Source organism: Anolis carolinensis, chromosome 1 (genome assembly GCF_035594765.1).
Source record: "Anolis carolinensis isolate JA03-04 chromosome 1, rAnoCar3.1.pri, whole genome shotgun sequence".
NCBI lineage: Eukaryota > Metazoa > Chordata > Lepidosauria > Squamata > Dactyloidae > Anolis > Anolis carolinensis.
The window spans coordinates 317,774,032-317,788,373 of record NC_085841.1 but is presented as its reverse complement, the minus strand read 5'-3'; the positions used below and the strand labels follow the sequence as shown (position 1 = coordinate 317,788,373).

At 40.1% G+C, this 14,342-nt stretch overlaps 1 protein-coding gene across 3 annotated transcripts in view; it reads left to right on the top strand.

Moving 5' to 3' along the window:
* Window positions 1-14,342, top strand: part of cdin1 (CDAN1 interacting nuclease 1) — a 188,205-nt gene that overhangs the window by 125,100 nt on the left and 48,763 nt on the right. The window lies entirely within an intron of this gene.

The following is a 14,342-nucleotide window of genomic DNA, read 5'->3' as shown; positions in this document are numbered from 1 at the left end:
ACATGCTCATGAAATTTCACAAATTCTGCATTTTTGTTCCCTCTCTCATTTCCCACCCACATCCTAGCATTAATCAACTTATTTCAGAAAATGGGCTTGGGTGAATAACCTATTTCAGAACATGGGCTTGTGTCCTGAATAACTATTTTTTTTTTATTTAGAGTAACTATTGATGAAGCAAATCATTCTAAATTTCTACACAAAAATAAAATGTAGTTAATTTTAATGTTTTAAATGAAGTTAGTTATCCTAAAATACTGCAAAGGAAACCTCACATGCTTGGGAATAGAAAAGCTTCGATTTTCTTAATGTGTATTCTTAATAATGTATTTTTCCTTTGAATCAAGATGTACATAAGAACTTATTTTAATGGGTAATGTCTCCCAAATGAATGCTTGCCAATCTTTTGAAACATAGTATTTAGCAAACAGTCATTGCTTCTAAACAGCTAGTCTGAAATAGCGTTTTCAAGATTTAGAATCTAATAGTGACATCTGCTTTACAGTATCACAAAATGTTTAGTATGTTTGTGATAGGTCTCATCTCTTAGTATGAATTTAACTATAGGAGTAAGATAATAGGAATACATTCACATGGAGTAAGTTTAAGATTGTATTAACTAATAAATACAATTTTGTGAACCTTTTTTCATGTATTTTAGTGGCATGCCAGATGTAAACTATCATTTATAAATGATGGCTGGGGTTTTTTTTTTGTTCCCTTTTACAAATATAAACAGAAAATCATATTTTTGTTGCTTGAATTATATATCTCTTTATATTTCCCTTCTTCAAATATTTGTCACAGCATCAGAGGCTATCCTATAATACAGATAGAATGCTTTCAGGTTCTATCTACATTACTGCAAGGCTTCAGCTCCAATTTCCTTGGTATTTCTCATTCAGATTAGACAAGCATCTAGGCTTACGTACGATAAGAGCTGACAGCATAGATCCTGCTATGTTTGCCAAAGGCCTGGTCACAGACACTCCATGATGTCAAAGAATGTCAACCCCCACAGACCTTACCTTTCAGAACCCCTTGTAATTTTTAATTGACATTTACATCTGACATTTTGAATGTACATCTTATTGTTAAGCCTTTATCTACATATGAATAGTAAAAACTATTTTCTGTACAGTATCAAAGCATTGTTTACAAAATTGTTTTGCTTTCTGCTATTTAGGCCTAGCTCCTTTCCCTCTCCTTTTGTGTAATTTTGTGAATGCTTGCCTAGTCAAATTAGAAATCTTTGGCTATCTGTGTGTGAAGAAAAAAATTAAAAGAAATTGACAAAATATAATCATATTTTGTGTAAAACACACTAAATGTACATTTGCAATCTGCTTCATTCTTTGGGATTTTTAAATTATAATTCACATGAAGAATTACTTTAAATCCCATTAAAGCAGAATAGCTGAAACAAAATAATATTTGAAAAACATACACTGTGCATTGAACTTATGCTGGGTAGTAATTTTTCCATTTTTTTCAAATGTAAGTATTAATTTGAAAAAAATCAAATTTAATAAACAAGTTAGAGTAATTATCCTAAATTAGAATAAGGAAGTTCAGTTACTCATAAATGTCAATAAGCAAAGAACAAGCAGAAGTGGTTTGTCACAAATGATGCTGCCTTTCTTCTAATTAGTTAATTTACATTTTACAAATTAACAGTAAAATTCAGATAGAAGATACTCCAGCAGCATACCATAGCTTTACTGACCTGTATTTGTATCTGCCAAATTTAAGTTAATTAGAAATGTAGATGCTGTTTGTTTTATCTGTCACAAAGCTCATCTTTTTAAAAAGGCTAGACACACACCCCCCCCCCAACATTTATCATCTAAATAATAGTCTTCCCAAGATGGCAGCCTCATAATAAACTCTTTTCAGTGGAGTGATGGGTAATGAAGCTTGCTTGTGAAGCCAGCGAAAAATGTTGTCTAGCCAAATGCATGAATATGATGGCTGGAAAATCAGTGGACTTTCTCAGTCATCAATCTTTTTAGTAGCCTCTTATACATCTGAATATTTTGATAGATGGCCTAATAATTGAGTTATCTATCTTTCTAACCATCAGAGTTGCATAAAAATTATTCTCACATACTACTGAATATTAAATATATTAGACATCCAGTAAATTTTTCAAAAAGGGGCCAGGTGCTGGAGGAATTTTATTATATAGATTCTTCTACTAAATTAACCAATGGTAGAGAATTGTGCTTTCTTGTGCAATTCATATTTCAAATGGTGTAAAGCGTAATTGTAGAGATACAGTATCAGATTGAAATAGTAAAATATTTATTTAAAATGTTACAATATAGGCAAATTAAAAAGAAGAGAAATTTGCGACCAGTTTACATTAGTGTTTAAAATAAAATATTTTTTCTAGTCTGTAGTACCGGTATCTAGTTAATTGAAAAGGGCATTTTACACATAATTCTTGTGATCAGGATATTCCCCGGATGTTATTTTATTATTTGTATTTTTTATTTCTAATTTTTACTTAAATTATTCATATTAGTTACTTTAAAGACAGGAGAATAAGTAATCTCGAGATGATTTTTTTACCATTTCCTCTCATGCATATTATCCTAATGCCTGCTTAGGTGGGATCCCAGAGTATCAGTCAAGTAATTTACCTGTCCTGCATGGGCTTGTCTTCCACCTTTATGGACAAGGATTAGCATGGAAAATATATTCTTTATCTGCTATTTTCTCCTCTCAGTAAATAGTAGTAGTCAGTGTGGGGGCTACATTGGAGAGCACTGCCTTTTTAAAAAGCTTTAGTCCTTTTCCAGGCTTCAAAAGATTAATTTAAGGCTGCCAATTGGTTAATAAATAAAATAAGGAAATCTTTCTGTCCTGTTTCACACCAAGTTGAACTGATATGTATGAGGTAGAATCCAACATTTGTCACGCTTAAAAGTAGACCCATTACAATCAGTGGTTTTTAAATAACTAATGACTAGCTTAAGTATTCTTGATATTCATTGTTCTTTTCTAAGAGTGACAAAGTCTGGAAGAATTGCTGTTGAATACTATGGGGCATCTGGACAAAATTGATAAAACTGGCTGCATGAGAGAAAATCTGTCAAAATGTATCTATTTTCAAGGATATTACTGAAATTTTAAGCACATGACTTAAGTACAAGAGACTATCCTTCCATGGCGAATGGTTTCAGCACAAACAGGGATACAGTCACACCTCTTATGATTTCTGATTTGGTGGCCAGTTCATACATCTGTATTTGATGAGTCAAACATATCTGCTTTAGAGCAAATGAGCAACTTACAGCACATTGCAACAATACAAAATGCAGCTGCCCTTCCCATTTCATATGCCCACAGAAGCCAACAGGCGTCAGTCTTTTGGACAACAAATGAGGACACATTTTGTCTTCAGGGCAACTGGCAATAGGAGTCCTTTACACAAAATGGAAATGGCAATATGTGCAGGAAATAACGTTTTTTACACAGAGAACAGTGTATTTCTGTGCCTGTACTCCTGAGTTTTCAGACTACAGAAATTTTCATGTTCTTACTCCTCAGAGAGAACAGTTAGGGTATTATTCTTGCCTGTGAAAACAAGGACATACAGTAGAACCCTGGTAGTCCGAGTTAAACGGGCGGACCTCAACTCGGTCAACCGGATAACTTGGATTACCAGGCGGGACACAGACTGGATCGGGAGGCGCTGCAAACGCCTCCCGATCCAGTCCTCATCCCCATGGCCTCTCCATGGGGACGAAGGCTGGATCGGGAGGCGCTGCAAACACCTCCCGATCCAGTCCTCGTCCCCATGGAGAGGCCTCTCCATGGGTACGAAGGCTGGATCGGGAGGCGCTGCAAATGCCTCCCGATCCAGCCTTCCTCCCTTTGGCGGAGGCCTCTCCATGGGTACGAAGGCTGGATCGGGAGGCGCTGCAAACACCTCCCGATCCAGTCCTCCTCCCCATGGAGAGGCCTCTACATGGGTACGAAGGCTGGATTGGGAGGCGTTTGCAGCGCCTCCCGATCCAGCCCTGGTCCCCACGGAGAGGCCTCCCCGCAGTTGGAAGCACCCCCACAATGAAGGGGCTGTCCCTCCCTTTGGCGGAGGCCTGGAGCCAGGGAAGTGACTCCCGCTTCCATGGCTCCAAGCCTTCGCCAAAGGAAGAAAGCCCCTTCGTTCGGCGGGTGGGTGAACGGGGAGGGCCGCAAAAGCCCTCCCCGTTCACCCACCCACCCGCCTGCCCGTGCCTCGGCTCCTTCGTCACGCCGGGAAGTCAACACCGGTGCCCAGCGTGGCGAAGGAGTCGGACGTGCGTGTTGCTAGGTAGATAGCAAGCTACCTAGCAACACGCACGGGGCGCTCGCCCCTTGGGAGGTGCCCCCTGCGTGTTGCTAGGTAGCTTACTATCTACCTAGCAACACGCAGGGGCCACCTCCCAAGGGGCGAGTGCCCCGTGCATGTTGCTAGGTGGTTTGCTATCTACCTAGCAACATGCACGCCAGCGAGCAGGTGAACGGGGATGGCCTTTGCGGCCCTCCCTGTTCACCTGCTCAAATTGCACGGAGGCTCGAACGAGCGGGGCTAGAACGAGCGGGGTTTTACTGTATTTGTTGTTTATTCGTTCAGTCGCTTCCAACTCTTCGTGACCTCATGGACCAGCCCACGCCAGAGCTCCCTGTCGGCTCTGGCGGCTGTGGCCACCCCCAGCTCCTTCAAAGTCAAGCCAGTCACTTCAAGGATAACATCCATCTTGCCCTTGGTCAGCCCTTCTTCCTTTTTCCTTTCATTTTCCCCAGCATCATTATCTTCTCCAATCTTTCCTGTTTTCTCATTATGTACTTCATCTTTGCCTCTAATATCCTTCCCTCTAGTGAGCAGTCAGGCATTATTTCCTGGAGTATGGATTGGTTGAATCTTCTTATGTTCTGAGGCACTCTCATACAAAGTACATATTTACATTTCTAGAAATCAACACATACATATCCATCCATAGAAATTACTCTGAAATCACCAAGTGAATGCTTTCTTAGAAAGTGTGTGACTTCTGAATTCTCTGTCTGCATTCTGGGATCTACGATAGGAGTGTTTGAAATTTTCATCTGGGTACAGTGAAAGAAGAGGAAATACTATATAGAACAGAGTGCATAAATTGTGTCCATTACAGGAAACATGTGCTGATGTTCTAAATATGACGATGGTATCAATGATGCTTGCTATATGACCCATGCATCTGTATTCCCTTCTTGAGTCTACTTCTGGCACCTATGGTGCAGACAATGAAAAGAACAATTGAATATGCAAGGAAAAGTTCCCAGGTTCAGTCCTTGAACTTAAAAAAGGTCCCTGGCTGAAACTGGAGATCTGTTGCCAATGAATGTAGATAATACTAAGCTAGATGAACCAGTTCTCTGACTCAGTTAAAAATCCTTTGTTGTTCTCTTTTTATTTTTATTTGACACTGGAAATAAGGCCAGTTTTAATCAGTCTGAACATTAATTTTGTTTTCAGCCAAGAAGAGAAACATGATGTATGTCAGGGATGGAGTCTGTCTGCAGAAGAAAACAACCTTTCTTCTACAAACAGAATTATTTCAGTCCATACACCAGCTTTCACTTAAGTGAAAGGGGAGTTTAAAAATATAAAAATCACACAAAGCTGATAATAAGAATTTAAATTAAAATAAACTTCAAGAAGAATTTCAAGAAGTTTCACTGAAGTAGCAAATTAGATACTGGGGCCAGAGTGAAGAAGGAGGGGGCCAGGAAGACATCATTCCAACCTGTCTCCTGTGTCATCGGTTGGGAGCCCCTCCCCCCAAGGAATAACTGCCACTCTGGGGCTAGAGTGAAGAAGGGGGGGGGGCAGGAAGACATCATACCAACCTGAGAGCCAGGAAGATAGTTCCTGTGCCATATCAATATGCTATGCTAATTTTATATACATATACATATATACAGTAGAGTCTCGCTTATCCAACATAAACAGGCCAGCAGAACGTTGGATAAGTGAATATGTTGGATAATAAGGAGGGATTAAGGAAGAGCCTATTAAACATCAAATTAGATTATGATTTTACAAATTAAGCACCAAAACATCATGTTATACAACAAATTTGGCAGAAAAAGTAGTTCAATACGCAGTAATGCTATGTAGTAATTACTGTATTTACGAACTTAGCACCAAAATATCACAATGTTTTTAAAACATTGACTACAAAAATGCATTGGATAATCCAGAACGTTGGATAAGTGAATGTTGGATAAGTGAGACTCTGCTGTGTGTGTGTGTGTGTGTGTGTGTGTATATATATATATATATATAATATTGTATACCTATAATATTTATAATATTATAATGGAATACAATATTATACTACTAATAATACAATATAATAATATGCCCTAGGGGAGTGGCGGCATATAAGTTTGAATAATAAATAAATAAATAAAATATTATATTTTAAGTGTAATATTACTAATAATATTACCATATAATGATATAGTACAATATAGTAATTTAATGCTTATATTGTGCTATGCTAGTAATATATTGTATGTTCATTTGATTTGTAAGCCGCTCTGAGTCCCTTTTGGGGTGAGAAGAGTGGGATATAAATGTAGTAAATAAATAAATAAATAAATAAATAATACTGCCCAAGCCTTTTGGACAGAGAATTTGACAGTACCATGATAGGGAGGTCTCTTTCCTTAGTTGCCAGCCACCTTACCTTAGATGTCAGGGCATCGAGACATTAATCTAAGTACTTTAGCAAGTTGATGGAAAGGGCATTCTTACAATTAATGAAACATCTCTCAGTATTTATAGGTGACAGAGAAGCATATATATGTTGTAAAACCAACATGCATTAATCTACTTTAAAAGTTTCAACTTGAAACATATACACAGGATACAGATTTTAGACTGTTAACATTTCCTGAAGCCAGACTGATGCTTATCATTTTCCCATTAAATAACTCTGAATCATACAACATGCATACACATGCTATATTCATACAGTTTGCATCAGGAAAGGGATGTCTTATTCTGCACTCAGGGCGTTGCCATTTTTTAATACTAATTTTCAGATCTTGAAAAAGATACTTTTTGGATTACAGATCCCAGAACACCATATCCAGCAGCTCTAAAAGTGCTAACATTTCACCTGTGCACAGAGTAGTCAAGAAAATTTCTAATTTCAATTTAGCAGACAACTAGGATTATTCCTCACCAGCAACAGAAGTGTTCAAATCTATGCATGTCCATTTAAAAAGGTTTTTGAACATTTTGAACATAAAATTGCACACATTCATGTTGATTTGGGTGCTAGATTTTAGACAGACTAAAGTGGAGTGCAAGATTGGGTGTCCCTCCACTACCCATTGTGTGGAACCAGTTTAGGTTTTTAGTGACTGTAGAGATGGACAAGGTATTTTGCATGTTTACTATTTAAAGCTTGTTGATGAACATAGGTTGACACGGTGGGCCCAGAACACAGTGAATGCTCTTTGCTTGATGGGATTGTGCTATCTGTTGTTTTTAAATATGTTGTTTCTGCCTTTATCCATATAAAGAGTCAGGCAATAAATGGTTGTTGCAGACGGTGGAGTGGTTGGAGTGGAAGTACAAAATATTCTTCCATTGTCATGGTCCGACCACCATCTGATCAGTTTAAGATGTCTGTTCGCAGGCGTGGTTGACCGATTAAGATGGTCCGCCCTAGGAGACTTATAGATCCGGAGGGTTTCCTGAGGTCTCTCGGGGATCTTCCTGACATGGAGGCTGACGATCCTATCAACATCTTGGTGGACCACTATAATAGTGAGATGACCATGGCATTAGACACGATCACGCCTGAGCGTCCTCTCTCGGTGCACAGAGTTACTTCAACTCCCTGTTTCACCGAAGAGCTGGCAGTGATGAAGCGCACAAGAAGAGGACTAGAGTGTCTCTGGAGGAAAACTCGTGGCGTCTCTGACCGAGCACAGGCTAGAGCCGCAATTAAGACCTACTTCACGACTTTGCGGGCAGCCAGGAAGGCTTTATGACTGCCCGCATAGCATCTGCAACTAATAGATCTTCAGAGTTGTTCCAGGTTGTCGGTGAGCTCCTCCACCCTCCTGAGGTGGGGGAGACCTCCGAGAACTCAGCAACTCAGTGCAGCAAGTTCACGCACCATTTTACAGACAAAGTCACTCGGGTATGTTCCAACTTGGATTCCAGTTTAAATGCAATGCCAGGGGAGGTAACCGAGGCACCTGTCTGTCGGATCTTGTGGGATTCATTCCAGCTTGTTCGTCCTGAGGAAGTGGATGGGATCCTTGGGGCTGTGAGGGCGACAACTTGTTCTCTGGACCCTTGCCCTTCTTGGCTAGTCAAACTGGCCAGTGGTGTGCTGGTTGATTGGATCGTAGCCATTATAAACACCTGGTTAGGTCAAGGGAAATTTCCAACTGGCCTTAAACAGGCATTAGTAAGACCAATATTGAAAAAGACCTCCCTTGACTCTTCTGTCTTAAACAATTACAGACCAATCTCCAACCTCCCGTTTTTGGGCAAGGTGCTAGAGTGGGTGGTCGCCTCCCAGCTTCAGAGATTCCTAGAGGATACCAACTTCCTAGACCAGTCACAGTCTGGTTTCAGACCTGGGCACAGTACTGAGATGGCTTTGGTCACCTTGGTTGATGACCTCCACAGGGAACTAGACAGGGGGTGTGTGACCCTTCTGGACATCTTGGCGGCTTTCGATACCATCAGCCATGGTATCCTTCTGGGTCGGCTCTCTGGGATTGTCTTGGGGGCTCTGGTCTGCAGTGGCTCTAGCCTTTCCTGGAGGGCCGTTCCCAGTTAGTGAAGCTGGGGGACACCTGCTCGGATCCCTGGCCATTGACCTGTGAGGTCTCGCAAGGTTCTATTTTGTCCCCCATGCTTTTCAACATCTACATGAAACCGCTGGGAGAGGTCATCCGGAGTTTTGTAGTTTGGTACCATCTCTACGGAGATGACACTCAACTCTACTCCTTTCCACCAAAATCCAAGGAAGCCCCTCGGATTCTGGACTAGTGCCTGGCTGCTGTGATAGGCTGGATGAGGGCGAACAAGCTGAAGCTCAATCCTGACAAGACAGAGCTCCTCCAGGTCAGTCACTCGTCGGATCAGGGTATTGGGTGGCAACCTGTGCTCGACGGGGTCGCACTCCCCCTAAAGACACAGGTCTGCAGTTTGGGGCGTCCTCATGGATTTGACGCTGACGCTTGATGCTCGGGTGTCAGCAGTGGCCAGAAGGGCCTTTGCACAATTAAAACTTGTGCACCAACTGCAACCGTACCTCGCGAAGTCTGACTTGGCCATGGTGGTCCATGCCTTAGTTACCTCCAGAATGGATTACTGCAATGCACTCTATATGAGGCTGCCCTTAAAGACGGCCCAGAAACTACAATTAGTCCAACGATTGGCAGCCAGACTGTTAACTGGGGCAACTTACAGGGAGCGGTCAATCCTTTTGTTTAAGGTGCTCCATTGGCTGCCGTTCACTTTCTGGTCCCAATTCAAGGTGCATGTAATCAATTCAAGGTGCATTAAATTGACACAACAACATCATTCATACATGAAAAATAAAGAGTGGTGATGTTATATAAACCAATTAAAACATCCCAGCCACTGGTCTGGTTAAAAGCGAAAGTCCAATTAAAACTTAGTCCCATTTAAGTCCTCCAGCTGTTAGATATGTAGCTTGAGAACCAAATTAATTTGTAGGATTAAATAAACTTCATACAAGGGTACTAAAGAAACTTAACAATATGATCTCAGAGCCTCTGTACATAATATTTGAGAATTGTTGTTGATCATGAGGACCCTGGAGATCAAAGAAAGGCAAGAGTTGTTCTCATCTTCGCAGAAGAATCCAGAAAGCCCCCATTCAGACAGCTTGGCATCATTACCATGAATTGAGAAATACAGTGTTCCCTCACTTATTGCGGGGGTTAGGTTCCAGGACCACCTGCAATAAGTGAAAATCTGCAAAGTAGGGATACTATATTTTAATATTTATACATTATTTTAGTAATTTTACACTATTTTAAATCTTTATCAACCAATCTTGTGTTGCGAAATCGCCTCCTTCTCCTCCTGTTACCGCTTGGGCTCCTTTTCTCTCCCTATGGCTTCTCCTTCCTCCCTTCCTTAGGCTGTAAATTGTAATTTTTTATGATTTATAATAGTCTTTTAAAGTTTATTGAAAAACCGCAAAACAGCAAATCAGAAAAGTGAACCGTGAAGTAGTGAGGGAAAATACAATCCTGTGACTGTTTTGAGTGTCTCAGTGATGTTTTTTTCATTTGACCATAATGTATGCTGGACCATCTCTAATTTGTTTTTGTTTTTTGTTTTTTTAATATGCAAATTGGCTTTAATCTTTAATACATGGTAAATATCATATGTATACCAAAGAATTGTTTTAAAATAATTTTATTATCAGTAAATGGTTGATTTGTATATGTGCCGTCGCGCCTGGGGCTGTACTCTTAGTGAAAGAGGCATGGACGTGACATCTTTCCCCAGGGGATTGCTTCTTGCCCTCCTTTAGGGAAACTGGAACTCCCAAGGACCAAAACACTGTAGATAACTCAAAAACTGGGTTTATTGTTCACAAAGGGGGTAAAAGAAAATATACATTACAGTCTTTGATTGTTTAAGTCCATGAAGCTTGTCCAGATCCCTCTTTCTCTGGCTGTGAATGCCGGAGCAAACTCAGCCTCAGTCCAATGACTTATATCTGAAGACAAGAGTCTTCCTCTGTTGCCAAAGGACTGATGTGAAGGCGCTTGAGACTCCTCAACGTTGTTCAGGTTGGCCCTGAATATGAAGTGTGAGTCCCAAGGGTAAGAACCTCAGAATTGATGCTGAGAGGTAACTTTTGAAGGGCTTTTTGAGCCAAGCCTCTCTTTCACGTCCATCCGATAGAGAACTTGCTGATGGAATGAAAAGGAGGAAACACAGTCCTACTCCAGGAAGAGGTGGAGCCAAACAGTTTTGCTGAGTGAGCAATATAACAGGTACAAACAACATTGATTGACAGATATAAATAACCAATCCAACTACATTTACAGGGTAAGGGCAAAATCAGACATGATACAACAATTCAAATCTTGAAACTTATAGTTTGACATATAGATGGCGCCACTCGCGCCGTCACAGTATACCTATTTTATATATACCTGTATACCCAGGATTGTGTAAAAATTTCCTGGGTGGAAAAAGTTTAAGAAGCCCTGGTATACGCGGACCTTAGGATCCTTCCTGGGCATTTTATTTTGCAGTATTTCCGGGCATTGTATTTTGCAGTATACAATGCAACATTGTAAGAATAGGAGAAAAATTGTGTGTCACACCAAAGGCCTGTCCAGGCAGACATTCTGTTTGCAAAGTGGCCAACCAACAGTTCATAGGGTGATTGACCGCAGAAAATCAATGCAACTTCAGTTTCCCTCTTAATTTTTCCAGCAAATGACATACAGAGATTTGCTCTTAAGTGAACAGTTGAGCATGATTCTAGGTGAGCATCTAACCTGCTAACATTCTGTCATTAATAAATTGAATTATGTACAGATTATGTTGAAAATAATTATGTAGACAGTAATACAGACTGAAGATTTGTCTGGATGGCTGGGTGGGTGGGGGTATGTGAAACAGCAAGCTGTGTTCAGCTATGCCTCTAACTAAACTTCCCTGAACTGAAATATACCTTTTCAGTCTGCTTGGATCAACCATGCCCATAGCTAGTGAATAATATTGTCCAATGGTCCTTGTTTTTTAAAAAGCTTATTGATTATATTGGGAATGGGAAGCTGTGATTATCTAGATCTGTAGTTCTCAACCCGTGGGTCCCCAGATGTCCCGGCCTTCAACTAACTCTCAGAAATCCCAACAGCTGGTAAACTGGTTGGGATTTCTGGGAGCTGTTGGCCAAAACACCTGGGGACCCACAGGCCGAGAACCACCGATCTAGATATTGTTGGATCACATCTATAAACCATAACTAGCATAGGTGATGGTAGAAGCTCATGTAATCTGATGAGCCACAAACCACACACTCTGGTCTTAAATATAGGGTTAGACAGGTAGTTATGTATTTTAAATAAAATGATACACTAATAGAAAAGCTTGTTTTGCTTATAGATTCTATGCATCTTTAAATGAAGTGTCCATTTATAACCTAGATGACGTCAAAACAGAGGCAACTATGAAAGGGAGAATAAAGGTTGTGGATGTGTTGTCAAAGACTTTCATGGCCAGAATCACAGGGGGTTGTGTGTTTTCCGGGTTGTATGACCTCTGTTTAGAGGGCACCTAGATTGCTGTTTCAAAATCCACATCCAAGACTAAAGTAAATTAAAGAACATTGTAGTCATGATCTACAACCTTTGTTGGGGTTGTTGTGTATTTTTCAGGCTGTATGGCCATGTTCCAGAAGTATTCACTTCTTTTTTTTTTTCACTGTTTCACAACCTGTTCACAAGCCACCAGCAATTGTGAACTGTAGTTCTTTTTATTTTTTCTTCATCATGACCTTTTTTTTTAACAGAAGGAAGTTAAACGAGTGGTGAAAATTAAAATTTATAATAGTCAAATTTGAAACCCCCACGTTGAAATGGTCTTTCCTTCTAAAAACCTTTTGAAGGGATCCCAGACTTTCCTAAACTCAGAAGGGTCTTTTGACTGGAGATACCCTGTCAGAATGTCCATCTCAGCCACTTCCGTCACTTTCACGATCCATTCCTCCATTTCTGGTGTTTCCTCCAATTTCCAGGCTCGTGCATAAACTATTCTCGCAGCCGTTGTCATCAAAGTGAAGAGTTTATCATGTGGCTTCAGCAGTGATGTGTCTGTTATTCCTAGTAGGAATATTTCTGGGTGCATGGGTATTTTTAACTTTAGTATTTTTTCAGTGGTTTTATGAATCTTAATCCAAAAGTTTTTTGCCTTCTTACAAGTCCACCACATGTGGAAAAATGATCCTGTTGCTTGTTTACATTTCCAGCAAGTGTTTTTTAATTGTGGCTGTATTTTGGCTAATTTAACAGGTGTCATATAAGCTTGATAAAACATTTTGTAGAAATTTTCTAGAAGGGAATAGCTTCTGAAAATTTTTATTTTTACTTTCCAGAGGTATTCCCATTCATCTATGCTAATCGAGCGACCAATGTTTTTAGCCCATTTTACCATACACTCCTTGATATATTCATCTTCTGTGTGTAATTTTAACAGGAGACTGTAAAGCTTAGATAGTTGTTTATTTCTTGATTGAAGTATCTTATCAAGGTCTGTCTTTTCTTCTTCAAATCCTGTATACACATCTTTTTGATATTGTTGGTGTATTTGTGCATAATCCGTGAAAAGTGAACCGTGAAGTAGTGAGGGAAAATACAATCCTGTGACTGTTTTGAGTGTCTCAGTGATGTTTTTTTCATTTGACCATAATGTATGCTGGACCATCTCTAATTTGGAAGCAGGGACACCATTTTTTCCATGCCTCCATTCATACCCATAGGACCAATTACAGCATCCTGCTACAAAATAGTGTCTTGCCCCAAATGCTGTTCAATCTTTTAAAGAAACTGTTGGGTGTATTCATAAGCTATAATTCAGCTATAGTTTTTGGTTATACCTGCATTAGGAAAAACTCTGAAGGCCCAAGGCCACAACATGGATGCAGAGATGAGCTGCGTAAGGGCCAGGAAAGGTTTGACAATTTGTTCTATACAAAACTGTATTCCTTCTGCAGTGTCAGGTGTATAGTTGTGGCATTATTTACCCAGTGTTTCTTAAGCTATCTGATGTAGAGAGCAGCATTTTTTTCCAGTGTGCCAGAGACTGATAGCATATTTGCGATTTCCTGCTTCTCAGCAGGGGGTTGGACTGGATGGGCCATGAGGTCTCTTCCAACTCTATGACTCTATGATTCTATTATTTCTGTGCACTGGCTACAGTCGTTTCTTTCTGTGCACAGGCAATAGTCATTTCTTTCAGTCCATAGAACACCCCTTTGAGGAACACTAACTTACTAGCCCTGAATGCCCAAGTAATGGCTGTGGCAAGGAATTCTTAGTTTCACCTTCAGCTCATATACCAGTTACAGTAATTCCAAAACATGGGTTAGCCATGTTTTAACATATACTAGCAGTCTCATGGCATGACTAGTACATAGGGCTTAAGCTAGGGCAGATTTCGATAGTGAGAATACAGTAGAGTCTCACTTATCCAACACTCACTTATCCAATGTTCTGGATTATCCAACGCATTTTTGTAGTCAAGGTTTTCAATATATCATGATATTTTGGTGCTAAAT